At 42.3% G+C, this 12742-nt stretch overlaps 1 pseudogene; it reads right to left on the bottom strand.

The window, feature by feature from the left end:
- Positions 1-10144: 10144 nt before the first annotated feature.
- LOC140908133 (small ribosomal subunit protein uS11 pseudogene) lies at positions 10145-10619 on the bottom strand (annotated as a pseudogene).
- Between the last annotated feature and the right edge of the window lie 2123 nt (positions 10620-12742).

Genomic DNA, 12742 nt, shown 5'->3' with positions numbered 1-12742 from the left:
CAACCTGCTTCTGCAACACTATGGCTATGTGTAAACTTGGCACGGGGTGTGTGATTCCCAGCCCGAGCAGACATACTCACTCTAGCTCTCATCAAGTTACCATGCTAAAAATAGTAATGTAGCTGAGTAGTGACATAGGCTAGCAACCCTGAGTACAATCTCAACTGGACCCCCGGGCTACGTACTTGAGGCAACTAGCCTGTACCTCCACTCGCTGCTACCAGGTCTACAGTTTTTAGTGTTAGCTTGATGAGAGCTAGCACAAGTATGTCTACCTGAGCTGGGAATCACACTGGCAGCTGGGGTGACCAGATGTCCCCATTTTATAGGGACAGTCCCGATAGTCAGGGCTTTTTTTTATATAGGCGCCTATTACCCCTAACCCCTGTCCCAGTTTTTCACACTTTCTATCTGGTCACCCTACCTGCAACTCTAAGTGTAGACTTAGCCTTTGTCTTTACCTTATATACAAGTGTTACAAGAATAGAAGTCTACCAGCTCTGGCCAGGCAGATCACAGAATCAGGCCGATTTTATAGATGATCTTTCATTCCCTAACTAGATAAATGGGAAGCTCAGCATTGCCAGTCCTGCAGGGATATGGACATAGTGGGTATTAAGCAATTATTTTACCTAGTGCCAGCTTTCACCACCTGGCAAAGTTTCCTCTGAACAGATGAGCAAGTCCCATAGAGACTAGGAGTCTCTGAGCCAGGAATTCACCCCATAGGTAGAGCTCTGCACGGATACAAAATTTGTATCCGTATCCGATCCGCAATCTGCAAACATGGTCTGCGGATATCCATACGTGGATGCAGATATCTGTGGATATAAAGCAGGTGTGGATACAGATATCTGTGGATATAAAGCAAATATCTGCAGTTTTGCAGGGCTCTAGATATAAAATTTGGATTTGCATCCATTGGCGATCTGCAAACATGGTCTGTGGATATCCGCATCCGGTCTGTGGATGTGGATAGACGCGGATATATAGTGGATGGATATCCGCAGATTTGGCATAGGTCACAGAAGGCACAAATGTTGTGTAGCATTTAGGAACACAATTCTAGTCTCGGCATGTGAATCTTAATAATTGTGATGGGAGTTATGCTTGCACATTGAGATGAAAATGTTCTGGGAATCTTAGGATGCAGAGCCCTTGAATAGTATGCAATATTGCCTTAGGAAACTGCTTACTCTAATAAATTAAAAAGATAGAACAGCTCTTGGATGACGTGCAGTTCGTGATTATGAAGTTTAAATTATTGCTTATCCTTGTTTCTCTCTCTCTTAAGGTTTTATGTTGATGCCCATCACCATAGTATCTGATTAGTTTTCATGTAAAATCAATAGGCAGAATGAACTCCCTGTGACAAATATGGCATTTTCCTGTAATATCTTTGGAGTCCATTGTATTAAATCAAAGTTTATGTATTATTGTGGGCCAGGATTGTATGCAACATCCATATAGGGGAGGAGGTGAACCCAGGATATTTTACAAACATCAGATGACTTTGCTGAACAATGTGGCAGTCAGGAGTGGACTTTTGGGACAAACAAAGTCATGTGGTCTGCCTGGGGAATCTCTTGGGGGAAGCAAATGCAAATTCCCACCTTTGGGTGTGCAAAAACCCAGCCTGTGAAGCTATGCCTTGAGAAGAGGACATTTATCTGCTGATTATCTGTTCCCAGGGTTTTAAGATCAAAGGTCTGAGCTGTGTAAAGAAAGAGTAACCTATTTACAGGTGTTCTGGTTCCAAATCTGAGACAGTTATTAAATTGTAACCATGAGGAAAATCCAGTTATTGGGTTCTGAAGGTCTAACACCTACCCAAGTGGCCTCTGGTAAGCTATTTAGCATGCATGTAGGTTCTTCTATTATTTTTATATGTTTTCTCTGTAGTGTTTTCACCTTAAGAATAACTGTGCTTGCTTATAAATAGCTGTGTGGTAACTTGTAACTACTGGCAATTACAGCTGTTCATAATCTCTAGATAAAGTAAAGTAGAGATGGGGCAGTCCTGTTTAGGCAGTCTGGCTTGCTGGGGATATCACAGTATTGGCAGGGAACTGTACAGCCTAGAAAAATCCCACTCAGGAGGGGAGAGACATGGGTCTCTGTCCAAGAGAGGTGATGGCTGAGGAGCCAAAAGGATAGAGTGGGTGCCCTTGAGGAACCACAGAGAAGGAATACAGGTGCAGTTGTTCTGAACTGTGTCACTCCCTCCTAAACTTCTTAGAGTATCTGGCTCTTTTTCCTTTTAGGGATCAACACTCTGCTTGGGATAAGCTATTTGTTCATTTATTATCATTATTAATTTCCTCTCTCTTTCTGTGCTTGGTGGCAGGGTGTGGGATAGAAGCCAGTCACAACATTGGCACTCTTGTTCTTATGATGCAAAGGAAGAGGAAGGTTTGGCAGCATTTTCCTAAAGAGGCTCAGAGTGGCCTGCTCTCCTCTGGAAGTTTGTTCCATAGCTGGATCCCCTCGACCAGGGTGTTTTGTTCCCAGATCTCATGTGCAGCTCCCAGGGCTTGTTTCCTCCTGTAAATGTGTGAAGAGCATTGCTGAAGCATATTAGGTTGTCATTTTCAAAAATATCCTCATGAGGGAGCCTCAGACCATCTTATCTGGTATCTCTCCCTCCCAGCATCAGCATGAAGAAGGACACATCTTGTTTTAGAATTTGTTAGAGCTCACGCTAAATCAGGTTAGAATTTTCCTTAGGCCAAACTGAAGCTGTTCGATCTCCTTGCAGCATCTCTTTATGCTGCATCCCTTCTTTCCTCCTTTGCCTGGGCTGTGTCCGTGCAGACTTTTACCTCTTCAAGTCAAGGAATTTGCCTGTAAAGCATCATGCACACCAGTGGTGCTGTATAAATAATACTACAGTCAAGCAAGCAATGTTTAATCATTGAATAGTGCAGCATACCCTCTTGTTAAAATGCACAGCACTCTATTCATGTTTGCAGCATACACTATGCTTAGCTTCTCTTCTCACCTACATTAAACTTGATATTCAGTGCAGTTGGACCATAAAGGGGGGGGGAGGAGAAGAAGGGACACAAGGGGAGGAAGTTATTCTGAATCATTGCTAGGGTGACCAGATGGTAATTATGAAAAATCAGGATGGGGTGAGAGGTAATAGGCACCTATATAAAACAAAGCCCCAAATATTGGGACTGTCCCCATAAAATTGGGACATCTGGTCACCCTAATCACTGCTTCCACACCTCCTTCTAAACAGGATGGCTTCTTGCTTAGCATAACTTTGTTGTGTTTGTGGAATAGTGGCTCTTTGGGCATTGTCATTGAGTGGGATATCCTTGAACAATTCCCAGTTTTCATTAAATACTCCTTCATTAAGTTTGAGTCCTCATTCTAATAATTGCTTCACATTTTGGCAGAGTGGCCCTTTGAAGTTTCAAACATGCAAATTGCTGGTTGATACCCCATTCTGGTTGCAGAAAGTAGATATAACCAGACCATGATCACCAGATTCCATTTTTTAGGTCTGTTTGTCCTGGGCTCCAGTGAGATTTGGTGATCTGTAACAGATTTGCACCAGTACCTCACCTTTAGTTTGACTGGTTAGAAGTTTAATCCATAAACATTTGAGGTCCTGCATTGTATATAATTAACATCTTTTATATAAATTGCCATCCCAGCCCCTTTTCTGCCCATTCCATCCTTACAGAACAAGTTTAGACATCTATTTTAATATTCCAATAAAAGGATCTATCCCACCAAATTTCAGTAACATGAACCCTCCTTTCTTTTCATGCATGAGGATCTCCAACTCTTGTTTCATACCTTGGCTCCTAGCAGTAGTATATAGACAAAGAATATGTTCCTTACATGCACTTTAGTGCTTGGATTTGTCATGTGCGATGCCTTGGTGCTGATTTACAGATCTGGATGTTTGTACCATGATTCCCCATCATCTACCTCCCCCTTCAGTGATAGTGTAAAGCCCTCCTGCCTACCTTAGCTGGTCATCCTTGAAATTGGTGCCCCTACTGAGATGGAGGCAGTCAGAACCCTATAACCTCTTCTCTTGTAGTAGGCACCCCTGTGTTCCCTAAAACCTCCCTCATCCATCCACACCACTTTCTTAGCCACTGTTCACCTCCAGTATCCTCTCTTTGTTTTCCTCAAGGAACAGGAAAGGCACATGATATTCCTCTCCTTTGTCTCCCTTCCCTGAAGTCTTCCAGGAGCCATGAAATGGTATCTGATGCAGTGTTGTGACTGCCACTGTAGATCGCCAAAGGAGAGACAAGGTGGGTGAGATAATATCTTTTATTGGATCAGCTTCTGTTTGGTGAAAGAGACAAGCATTCAAGCTACACAGCCAAACACAGTTACAACAACACTGTGATCACCTAAGGAGTCACTTCTGTCAAACTCAGAATCTTGTTTATACTTGCAGTGGTGGCCTTAGTCTTCACTCCTGGAAGGCAGCAAATGCTCCAGCTATCCATCTGTGCCTGGCAGAACTCCCTGTCCACTCCTCTTAGCACTGGGAATCCCTGATGAAGACTGTCTGTCTTCTTTGGCTAGTTGTGGATGCCGGCTTGTCTAAGTAACTTCACCTAAAATCCTCACGTTTAATGGGGTAGTACACAGCTGTCATCTGAAAGCCTAACTGTAAATTTAGGGCTGGTCTACACTAAAGCTGTAAGTCGATCTAAGTTACACTACTTCAGTTACGTAAGTTACATAACTGGAGTTGATGTAACTTAGGTTGACTTACAGCAGTGTCTACGCCGTGCTGTGTTGACAGGAGATGCTCTCCCACCGACTTACCTTCCGCCTCTTGGGAAAGTGGAGTACAGACGTCGACGGGAGAGTGCTCTGTGGCAAACTCCAGCAAGGATTAGACTAAGTAAGAGAAAGCTTTAACTTTTGGAGCAGTGGTCACTGTGTATAGTTATTCTGGAGTCATGACTCAAGAGTGCCAGCCCCCAGACCACTAGTAGTTTTAGAGCACTGCCTGGCACTGAGGAGACCTGGGTTCTATTCCCAGCTCTGCTTCTGGTCTACTGGGTGACCCTAGGTAAGTCAGTTTATTTTCCTCTGCCTTAGTTTCCTTATCTGCAAGATAGGGTTATGATCCTAAGCTCCTTTGTAAAGCACTTTGAGATCTATTGATAAAAGTACTGCATAAGAGCTGGGTATTATTTAATCAAGAGAAAGGCTGCAGAGGTGCTACTCACCTGTTCCAGTAGCACATTTCCATCTTGCTGGAAAGTGAGCATTTTCACCTTAAATCTTTTCAGATGAATGGAAAACTTCGCTCTTGAGACACCATCTACTTGATGGGAGTCCTCTGCATTTTCACAGCTTGGAGAGGCAAGAGTGGAGTTAATGGAACAGCTGATATGAGATTTGATCAATAAGGTATTAAAGGTGGGTAAATATAATTAATGCTAATCAACTTGGGTCTATGGAAAATAGATTCCGTCAAGCTAACTTGATATCTTGTTTTGATGAGATGAGAACTTTGGTTGATAAAGATAATAGTGCTGACGTCATTGACTTCTGTAAGGCACTTGACTTGGCACCACATGAGATTTGATTAAAAAACTAGAACAATTCAGAATTAACATGGCACACATTAAACGGATTAAAGATAGCTGATCGATAGGTCTCAAAATGTGACAGTAAATGGGGAATCATTGTCCAGCAAGTATGTTTCTAGTGGGGTTCCTCACGGATGGGTTTTTGGCCCTGTGCTATTTAACACATTTGTCAATGATCTGGAAGAAAACAAAATCAGCACTACTAACATTTGCAGATGACCAGAACATTGCGGGAGGGATAAATAATGAAGAAGATAGGTCATTGATACAGAGCAATCTGGAGTTCTTGGTAATCTGGGCACCAGCAAACAATATGCGTAATATGGCCAAAATGTAAAGTCATATTTCTGGAACAAAAAAGACAGACCATACTTACAGGATGGGGGATGCTATCTTGGGAAGCAGTGACTCTGAAAAAGACTTGGGAGTCATGCTGGATAATCAGCTGAACATGAGCTCCCAGTGTGATGCTGTGGGTCAAAGGACTAATGCAATCCTTGGATATATAAATAAGGGAATGTTGGGTTGGAGTAAGAAGGTTATATTACCTCTGTATTTGGCACTGGTGTGGTCACTACTGGAATACTGTGTCCAGTTTTAGGCTATGTCTACACCTGGAGGTTGGGGGTATGATTTCCAGCTCAAGTAGACATACATGTGCTAGCTCTTATTGAGCTAAGGTGCTAAAAATAGTAGTGAGCTGCAGTACACAGGCATTGGCGACATGGGATAGCCCCTGAGTACATACCTGTGTTGTCCAGGAGGATTTCTACTCGGGGCACCTAGCCCATGCCACTGCCCATGCTACTGTGGTTACACTACTATTTTTAGTGCACTAGCTCAGTGAGAGCTAGCATGAGTATGTCTACTTGAGCGGGAATCACACCCCTCGCTTCAAGTGTGGATATAGCCTTAGTGAACACAATTCAAGAAGGATCCTGGTAAACTGGAGAGGGTTCAGAGAAGAGCCATGGCAATGATTTAAGGATTAGAAAACCTGCCTTGTAGTGATAGACTCAAGGAACTCCGTCTAGCTTAACAGAGAGAAGGTTAAGGGATGACTTGATCACAGTGTCTGAGTACCTACATGGGGAGCAACTATTTGATATCGGGCTCTTCATTCTTTTAGACAAAAGTATAATAAGATCCAATGACTGGAAGCTGAAGCTAGACAAATTCAAACTGGAAATAAGGCACACATTTTTAAAAGTGAGGGTATTAAATAACCGGAACAACTTACAAAGGTTGTGATGGATTCTCCACCTCTAGCAATTTTTAAAACAAGGCTGAATGTTTTTCTATGAAATATGCTGTAGTTCAAGCAGGAATTAATTCAGGGGAGTCCAATGGCCTTTGTTTAACAGGAGGTCAAACTAGATAATCACGGTGGTCCCTTCTGGCCTTATAATCTAGGAATAATTTCTGGTTTATTTAAAAAAAACAGTGTTTCCAAGATGCAGAAGTATACAATTGTCAGAGAATAACCTGGTTATACATGAAGCTTCTAGACAATAAAAAGCAATATTAAATTTTAGTAAGATGCAAAAGCCAATGTATCTTTATATACAAGAATTACAAAAATAGAAGATACCACCTCTCTACATGCAGGGCACAGTATCAGACTAAGCTTATGAATGATCTCTCATTCAGTGACTGGGCAGATGAGCTCTCAGTTTTTGCCAGTCCTGCAGGGATACGGCATAGTGGGTGTTAAGCATTTTTTTTTGCCTAATGCCAGCTTCCACAGCCTGGCAAAGTTTCTTCTGAACAGGTGAGCAAATCACAGAGACTGTGGGTAAAATCCTGACCTCACTGAAATCAATGGGAGAAATTCAACCCAGAGACATAAGGTAAAGAAGGTGTACAAACTGTGTAGCATTTATAAGCAAAATTCTAGTCTTGCCAAGTGATTCCTAATAATTATAATGGGAGTTATGCCTGTACATTGAGATGAAAATGTACTGGGCATCTTGAGTACTACATAATATTTCCTTAAGAAACTGCTTTCGATGCAGTGAGCTGTAGCTCACGAAAGCTTATGCTCAAATAAATTGGTTAGTCTCTAAGGTGCCACAAGTACTCCTTTTCTTTTTGCTTTCTTTAATACATTCTACAGTAGTTTCCAAAAGATAGAACAGCTCTTGGACGACTGGCAGTTTCTGATAATGAAGTTTAGATTATATCTGTCTACCTATCTAATCTAATCTAAAGGTTTCATTCTGCTACCCATCACTGTTGTATCTGATGTTACCTCCATGTTAAAATAATTAGCAACAGTGAAGTCCCTACTGGATTTCATGCACCCTTTCCATTGCCCCTTTTCAGGGTTAAAACCTTGCTTGGCATAGTGTGGGTGTGTTTGTTTTAGCTTGTTAGATTTTATTGATTTCCTCTTTTTGTTTGTTTGTTTGAAGGGGGTTGAGATAAAGGGAGTGTCAATGAAGTCAGTAAAAAGAAAAAAGAACAGGAGTACTTGTGGCACCTTAGAGACTAACAAAGTCAGTGTCATTCTTATGCTTGGAAAGGCCTTTTCAAAGAGGAAGATATGGCAGCATTTCCTGAAGATGATCAGAGTGGCCTGCTCTCCTGTGGAAATTTGTTTCATAGCTGGATCCCCTCGACCAAGAATGCTTTGTTTCCAGTTTTCATATGCATTGCCCTGGGCTTTGTTTCCTCCTTTAAGTGTGTGAAGGCCACAGAAGTAGTGGCTCCTAAGGACCTGCTTCTACATGGCTGGACCATTTTCGGTTGTCATTTCAAAGGTGCCCTCATGAGGGAGCCTAAGACCCTCCTATCTGGTATCTCACGTCTTTCCCTGAGCTAACAGCACCAATAGGAGGAGAGAGATGTCTTGTTTCAGAATTTATTAGAGTTTGGAATAGAACAGGTTAGAATTTTCCTTAGCCAGGAAACAAGGTGTGTCACAAACCCAAGCTGCTCAATCTTTTTGCTTTTATGCTGCATCCGTTCATTCCTTCCTCGTCTGAGCTGCGTCTGTTCAGAGACAAGGTGGGTGAGGTAATATCTTTTATTGGACCAACTTCCTGTATTACCTCACCCACCTCATCTCTCTAATACCCTAGGATCAACACAGCAACCGCTACACTGCATACAACTGTCTCTGTTCAGATTTTTAACTCTCTAGGGCAGGGACTTTGGCTGCAAACAACTGTGCAGACCAATGGAACTGTGTAAATAATAAATGATAAAAATTAATAATAGTCTAATCAAGCAATCAGTTTTTAATTATTGAACAGTGCAACATATCCTATTGTTGTTAATATGGATAGTGCTCCAGTTATTTAAATATGGATTTATTTATTTATGTTTGCAGTATACACTTACAATATAACAAATAGACAATTTCCAGAGCCTGCTTTTGGGTATCACTAAAACAATAGCTGAAATTTCCTCAGGCGGCTACAGGGCGTCCAATTTGCAGGAGAAACAACTTTTTGAGAGTAGTTTTGTGCAGGTAGTGAGCCCTTTCCCATCAGTCCTGTATGAGCCATTTGTGCCTGAGATGCTTTGCTACAGATGGTCAGCTACTTGTGGTTAGCAGTTACATCTCTACTGTGCCTTTATCATGTATGGAATGAGTCTAAGGGGCAGTGTCACAAGAGAATGAAGCTCACTCGAACAACACGGTGGGGTTTGGGAGGTGCTTCTTACTAGTGTAGAGTTCCTCTATTTAGTTCTTTCTCATTTCTATTAGAGCTACGCGAGCTGCTCCTGCAATCGTCAGACCACAGTAGTTGGCAACAAACCAACCATCAGTAGTGTGAAAGGAAGTTGAAGCTTGTGATCATTCAAAACAAAGGATGCTGGGGAGTCCTATGTGACCAAAATGATCAGCTGATTCCAATCTAAACCCAGCAGGAGCCTGATTATCACAATCTCTGTCTCTAAAGAATACTGAAATTCTATGGCCTGCATTAACGAGATCAGCTTAGAGATTATCACAGTGGTCCCTTCTGGCCTTTAAAATCTATAACTATCATTATAATTATGGGACAAAGTGAAGGAAATGATATAGTATCACACACAACACAGGGTTTGTGACTGTTTGGTAGCATGTGGCTATATTAGCGGTCAGTATTGTCATTTCTTAATTTTGTTTTACCTTTTGGGTAAAAGATGATTCTCTCGCTACTAATAACCGTAGGATCAGTAGCAAAAACCCCACAACTGGCAAGTAGGGTTAGGGCAAGGAAACCCAAGACCCTTAGACTACGAAAGGAGACATAATGGCGACAATTTTCTAAAGTGACTACCAGTTAACTGGAACTTTAACGCTTTTTTTAACTCCATATCCTCATGGCCAAAACAACATGATAATTCCCCTGTAGTTGGATAATAAGTTACTTTATGGTAATGGAAACAATAAAACCAAGAGCAATTTTACAATCTCCCCCTTAGATGACAAGAGCAGACTAAAAACCCTGGTAACACACCTAAGGGGAAATTCAGTGTAATTTTCTTCAGAGGGGTTTACAATGTAGTGTTTTCTGGGGGGTTTTTTTGTTTGTTTGTTTTCTTTGAGAGATTTAATGGTGAAACAAAAGCCAGCCACTGTTTACAGACGATGACCCAGGCGATCACCCTTTCTGCGAGTGCTGTCAGAGGGGATGGGGGTGACACCCTCAATGCGCCCAATCTTCATTCCAGAACGAGCGAGAGCTCTGAGGGCTGACTGGGCACCAGGTCCAGGAGTCTTGGTCCTATTTCCACATATAGCTCGCAGCTTGATGTGAAGGGCAGTGATGCCCAGCTCCTTGCGCTACTGGGCAACATCCTGGGCTGCCAACATAGCAGCATAGGGCAAAGGCTCGTCTCTGTCGGCCTTCACCTTCATACCACCAGTCACTCGGCAGATGGGTTCCTTGCCACAGAGATCAGTTACGTGGACAAAAGTGTCATTGAAGGAAGCAAAGATATGGCAGTCACCAAACACGTTTTCCCCTTTGGCAGCCTGCGGTCCTAAGATGGTGACCTGCTCTTCCTTCTTCTCCTTACCCTTACATGGTGCCATTTTTGTGCATCTTCTCATGTTAGGAGGTTCGACTAACTGCCTCATGAACCTCTCATTCTGTTTCCTACCAAAGGAAGATGTTTCCAGGCAGCTTGCTCGTGTACTAAGCTTATTCAAACATTTCCCATGTAAAAATAGTGAAGCCAAAAAATATGCAATTCAGCTGTAAGTGCTGCCTACAAAAGCAGACACATTAGCTAGAAAGGTAATTAACTAGGACTCAGCCTTCTGGTCTGCACTGCCTCCATAGCCAGATATGAGTCCTTGGGGGATACTAATGAGTTACTAAATCATTTAGGACTTGATAGTGGCATTCAGGCACAATCCTGCTTTGTGGGTGGGGTGGAACCCACATTCCCCAGAGAGGACTCTGTCTCAGAGCTGCAGAATGACTTCTGGGGCTCCCCAGTGCACAGGGGGAGCACGTGGGATGGCTGCAATCTTGGCTGACACACCAGGGATTGAACTGGGAACCTCCAGAACTGAAAGCATGAGCTGAAGCTCCCTAGGTGGGGCTGTAAAAGACTTACCCATATATATTCATTCATTAGCCCATTCGTTTATAAGCCGACCGCCCAAGATGGTTAGGTAAAAATAGCAAAAACTATATGACCCTTTCATAAGCCGACCCTATATTTCAGGGGTTGGCAAACTTTGGCTCCTGGCCCATTAGGGTAAGCCGCTAGCGGGCCTAGATGTTTTGTTTACCTGGAGTGTTCCCAGGCACAGAGCCCCTCAGCTTCTAGTGGCCGCGGTTTGCCGTTCCCAGCCAATGGGAGCTGCGGGAAGTGGTGCACCAATTTCCACAAGAAACACTCAAAAGTTTTGCTAGAGTTATTTTAATGTAATCTAACGAAAAACCTGTTGTTGTTAGAATCATAACTGAACAAATATGTATTCACCTTCAAAATTACAGTTACTATGTAAAATCAGTAAATGGATATTTAAAACAAGTAACTTAGAACAAAATGAGACTTTAAAAAGTCTTAAAATCCTTCGAAGTCTGAATCAGTCTCTGATTCACCAAATAGTTCATTAAACTCGACTTCAGTCACAGCTGCACGTGCATTGTCATTGTAGATGTCAGCAGTGTCGTCTTCAGACTCAGATTCCTTCTCATCATCAGCCTTTGTTGTGCCGTCATCTTCTGACCTGTCGAGTGCATTGCTGATACAGCATTTCCTGAAAGATTTTTTTATCATTTCCGAGGGAATGGACATCCATGTGTCCTTGATCCACTGGGCGACCAGATTGATTTCGGGCTTCATAAGATTCCTGCCTTTTGTCAACTTCACCATGCCTGAGCACATCCATTCAGACCACATTTTGTGTAGCCTGTCTTTAAAGGGTTTGATCAGGCAGACATCAAGCGCTTGTAGAACTGAAGTTAAGCCTCTAGGTATTACAGCCAAAGTAGTTTTCATATTTTTGGCCACATTTTTCACCTCATCTGTCTTGTGTGCCCTGAACATGTCCCAGATGAGCATAGCAGGTTTCTTGAAAAGTGCTCCTGGTCTCTTATTCCACACTTTTCCCAGCCATTCAACTTTCATCCATCCATCCCTTTTCATGTGTACGTACGATGACACCAGCAGGAAATTTCATGCTTTTAGGCAAGGCTTTTCTTTTAAAAATAACAACAGGAGGGAGCTTTGATTCATTTGCCAAACACGATAAAATCACCATAAAATGGATTTTTTCATGGCCAGTGGTTTTAATTAAAACTGTTTTTTCACCAACACCGGTTACCGTTCTGTTGCTCGGGAGATCGAATGTCATCGGTGTTTCATCCATATTTCCTATTTGTGAGAGTTCAAATGCATAGTCCTTTTGATATTTTATAATAAACCTTTGGAAAGATTCGATCTTTTCTTCCAGATGTCTCGGCAGCTTTTTCATTATCTTTGTTCACTGACGAAGACAGAGACCATGATGGTTCATGAAGCAAGTTCACCAACCCGCTGATGCAACAAACATTGATGGCTTTACTGACTTGTATTTGTCGTCTTTCGACATTTGCAGAGCATGCAGACGAATTCCAGTTCTAGTGACAATCTACCCATTTTGTGGACATTCAACAGCCCAATTATTGAGATCTTTCTCCAGCTCAGTAAATGAGGTGCAC

Source organism: Lepidochelys kempii, chromosome 3 (genome assembly GCF_965140285.1).
Source record: "Lepidochelys kempii isolate rLepKem1 chromosome 3, rLepKem1.hap1, whole genome shotgun sequence".
Lineage (NCBI taxonomy): Eukaryota > Metazoa > Chordata > Testudines > Cheloniidae > Lepidochelys > Lepidochelys kempii.
This window is presented reverse-complemented; position numbering and strand designations above follow the sequence as displayed.